At 46.0% G+C, this 4,683-nt stretch overlaps 1 pseudogene; it reads left to right on the top strand.

The window, feature by feature from the left end:
* LOC103397134 (death-associated protein kinase 1-like) overlaps positions 1–3,908 on the top strand; it is a 29,277-nt pseudogene extending 25,369 nt beyond the window's left edge.
* Positions 3,909–4,683: the final 775 nt, after the last annotated feature.

The following is a 4,683-nucleotide window of genomic DNA, read 5'->3' on the forward strand; positions in this document are numbered from 1 at the left end:
CAAATTTATGCACCTGCCTACTTTTGTTTAAGTAATTATTGCACACTTTCTGTAAATCCTATAAACTTCATTTCACTTCTTAAATATCACTGTGTTTGTTTGCTATATGATATATTTAATTGAAATTGCTGTTCCGAACAACCAATGATACATAAAGGAAAATCTTGAAAATGATCAGGGGTGCCCAAACTTTTTCATACCACTGTAGGTGTGGGGGACTTCAGCGTTTGGGAGTTTTCGGGAAACCCGTCTACTACTGCTCCTACGACTACTTTGCAGCCAACGACGTCACAGCCATTCATCTGGTTCTTTTCAGCCTGGAGGAGCCGTACGAGACCCAGCTGAGCCACATCACCTACTGGTTGAACCTCCTGAAGGCTCTCACCCTGCCACAGGACAACATTGGTGAGGACGGAGTGTGTTCACACACTGACAGTACCAGTGGTCGTTATGACACGCTCAACATTTGTGTGCGTGTGAATTTGTGTGTTTCTGCAGTTTTCGGAGGTCGCATGCAGCACCCTCTTGTGGTCATCCTGGTGGCCACGCACGCTGACCTTGCTGATGTTCCCAGATCTTTCTCTGGAGACTTTGGCTACGACAAAGAGAAAGTGCTGCTCAAGGAAGTCAGAAACAGGTGTGGAGGAAAAAATAGAGCAGACAAAGAGTGACGATGGTTCAGTTTGGTGAAAGAGCAAATAAAGTGGAACTTCGAGAGACGAGCGTCTCGACATCCGAGTATTTCGACATACGAGCAAGCCTTCAAACGAATTTCTTCCTCAAGATACGAGTAAAGATTTGAGATACGAGCACACTTACAGACGCTGACGCTAGATGGCTGAGCACTCCGAGCCCCCCACGCCGCCTCACTCGTTCACTTCACGTGTTCGTCGACTTCTGTACGAGTCTTCCATATTGTGTTTGCGTTATCTACGTGATTTTATGTCTATTTTGGGCATTATTCTTCATAAGAGTCCTAAGAACTACCTAGGACCATGGAAATAAAGCATGAAATTGTATAAGTATGATCATAGAGCCCACTAAAGAAAGAATACAAATTGAAAAAAAAAAAAAAAAAAAAAAAAAAAAGCAAGCTAAGTTAAGTTGTTTCTGTTATTTCTTATGATGATTCTAATGATTCGAGATACGAGCTCGGTCCTGGAACGGATTATGCTCGTATCTCGAGGTTCCACTCTAATAGTAAACATATCTAATCTCATCTCAGGCAGAAGAGAAAATATTGTTTATATTTTATATTATAAGTTTCAGAAACTGTTCGTATTCCAAACCATATCTTTCCTTCATTTTTTAAAAGTATTTTAGGAGATTGCAGATTAAAATCTTTTTTTTTTTTTTTTTTTATTTTGTTGTGAATTCTCACGTTTGGGAACGACCTGCTGATTAGTGAGAAGTTTTTTGTGATGGACGCCAGAGTGTCAAACTCCAAAGACATGAAGCTGTTGAGGACTCATCTACAGGAGCTTCGCACCAACATCTTCTCTGTGAGCGCCGCTTGAAATTCTCTCTGTTACTGTTGGACAGATAAACTGACAAACATTAATGAGATCAAAGTCAGAGCGTTGTTGTTTTTCTTTGTCTGCCTCAGTCCAGTAAAGAAACCATGCTAAAACAGTGAATCCACCCGTTGCAGACATGTAGTCCTATGACACTGCTGTCAGAGTGTTTGCTGACCACACTGCCGACGTGGAGGAAGCTGAGTGGACCCAACCAGCTGACATCATGGCAGCAGTTTGTGAGTGATGTCCAGGAGCACATCAACCCTCTGGTCAGCCAGGACCACCTGCGCACACTGGCCCTGCAGCTCCAGAGCATTGGGGAGGTGTGTGTCTCTCTATAGCAGTACTTCTCAAATAGTGGGGGGGGGGGCGTGGGGAGGGGCCACAGGGGGGGGGAGGGGCTGGAATATGGCACGCATATGGGCGTAAGTATACCACTGCTGTAATGTTTGAACGATAACAAGCCTCCAGTCACTAGGTGGCAACAACCTGTTATCAGGTTCTCACGTGAAAACATTTCTGTCCCCAAGGGGGGGGGGGGGGGGGGGTCAATAAAATACCAAAACAGCCGCTAACAGTACTGCCAAAGACTGGGTCGCGAGCATCTGGTGGGTTGCTATAAAATTTCTTTGGGTCGTCTCACATCATGTTTCCCAGGAGTTTACAAATAATGTCTACTGACTTGGGTTGCGAAGGTTTGTGACCTTTAAAATATGGGTCCCCAGAAGAAAGAGTCAGAATTTCTGACTCTTTCTTCTGAAAGTCAGTCCCATGTTTTGGACATTTTCATTCAACTTACTAATATGAAACTAACTTTGAAATTCCAGAGAAAATATCACAAATGTCAACAGGAAAATGTTCTTTTTTTTCAGTTGTTCTTCTTACTGGTTCTAAATTTGTGTTTTTTGTCTCATGTCTAACTCTCTTATTACTTCAGCGTCTGGCATTTTTACAAAACCACCACCAGGGTGTTTAGTTCTATGAGCTAAACATTTTTGAGTGCAGTATTTGATGTATTTAGTATTTCCTGCTGTTTTTTGTTGTACATGTATAGAATAGAATCTGTTATATAATTACAGATATATATTTAAATATACTGTATGTTTTCCTCATATATTTGATTTTGAGTCTTTAGCTCCTCTCTTCCTCAGATCAACATCATGCAAAGTGAGACGGTGCAGGATGCCCCGAGAGCGTGGACGAACTGCTGCAGATTTTGGACGCCATGGACATCTGCACCCGTGATGTCACCAACCCCTCCATGGTGGATGTCCCCGCTCTAATCAAGACAAATGGCCTTAACCACTCCTGGACCAATGACGAGGAGGAGGAATCCTCCATCTTCGGCGGCGTGCGGCTCGTCCCTGCGGAGCACCTCACGCCGTTTCCCTGCGGCCTGTTTCACAAGCTGCAGGTGAACCTGTGTCACTGGAGCCACCAACAGAAGCCCGGGGAGGACTGGGCTGAGGATGGCGACGGAGACATTCACCTGTGGATGAATGGAGCCAAGGTGAGTCAGGCCGGAGTGGAGACCATAATCCTGCTGGTCAACCACGGCCAGGGGATGGAGATCCAGGTGCGAGGACACGTCTCGGAGCGGGCCAAGTGCTACACCCTGCTGGACACCATCTGCAGTATAACGGAGAACCTTCTGGCCTCCACACTTCCTGGACTGCTCACAGCCAAATACTACCTGAGTCCTCAGCAGCTGAGGAGCACCACGCCCCATCATGGTCTACCAACCCAATGATTTCTTCAGGGCCCAGGTCCAGAGGGAGACCTCTCTCACCAACACCATGGGCGGCTACAGAGAGAGCTTCAGCAGCATTCTGACGTTTGGCTGCGCTGAGGTTTACCAGCAGGGCATTCTGGGTACTGACGTCCACATATCCGACGTCCCTCTCTTGGCCCGCAGGAAGCGCTGTCGCATGTTGGACCCACCTGACACCCTGGGGAAAGATTGGTGTCTGCTGGCCATGAACCTGGGACTCACTGATTTAGTGGCCAAACACAGCAACGGGACTTCAAACGGCATGGACTCGGACTCCCAGCAGGTTGTGCTGCAGCCCAGCCCCACGGCGGCCCTACTGCAGGAGTGGAGCCTGCACGCCGAGAGCACGGTGGGCGTGCTGATGTCCAAACTGAGGGTGCTGGGCCGGCTTCTTACTCAAAGCTTCCCCTGTTTTTAGGGTCAAAATGGAAGCGCTGGGTCTGGGAGCAGCCGCCAACAGTTACCCCCCCTCCGCCTGCAACGGGGGCACGTCGTACAACTCCATCAGCTCTTTCATATCTCGCTGAGGCCAACAGGGTTCTTCTTTGTCTTTGTCTCTGCCTGACACCTGCGCTAGTGAGACAGTGTTGTTGTTGTCTGAGCCACCCGTCCTCTGACTGTCCTGCTGTGCACAGCATGTAGGCTGCAGAAAAACAGTCAGACTAGCATAAAAAAAAAGAAATAAAATAACAACGGCATCACTTTGTTCGTTATGACACAGAGGTTGCTTATATTTTAAATATAAAAAGTGAGTATTTTTAAGGCTATTATTCTTCAGTTTTCTCTAAAAACATATTGTTCCGTTTGAAAATGTAGGTTAAATTCAATGGATAAATAACCTGGTCGATGACACCCGAGACTGTCTGAAGTTCTACAAGAAGCATTTAATCTGTAGTCATAACACAGCTGCCTGAAGAGCTTTGGTCAGTCTCAAAGTAGTATTTGTTCATGAGTTATTTGCACTGATTAGTGTTGCTTTAAAACTAAAGGTGGAAATGAAAAGATTCAGTCGAACACAAAAACAGCTGAACACACTAGTTCTTCTTTTTCTTTCGGCTTTGTCCCTTTTTCAGGGGTTGCCACAGCAAATCATTGATTTCCATCTCTCCCTGTTCTCTGTATCTTCTACTCTGACTCCAACTACCTGCATGTCCTCCCTCACTGCATCCATATATCTCCTCTTTGGCCTTCCTCTCTTTCTCCTACCTGGTAGCTCCATCTCTAACATTCTTCTACCAATGTATCCACTGTCCCTCCTCTGCACATGTCCAAACCATCTCAATCTGGCTTCTCTAGCTTTTTCTCCAAACCTTCCTGTCTGTGTTGTCCCTCTAATGACCTCATTCCTGACCCTGTCCATTCTTGTCACTCCTAAAGAGAATCTTAGCATCTTTA

This window comes from Cynoglossus semilaevis, chromosome W (assembly GCF_000523025.1).
Source record: "Cynoglossus semilaevis isolate Cse_v1.0 chromosome W, Cse_v1.0, whole genome shotgun sequence".
NCBI classification, from domain to species: Eukaryota; Metazoa; Chordata; class Actinopteri; order Pleuronectiformes; family Cynoglossidae; genus Cynoglossus; species Cynoglossus semilaevis.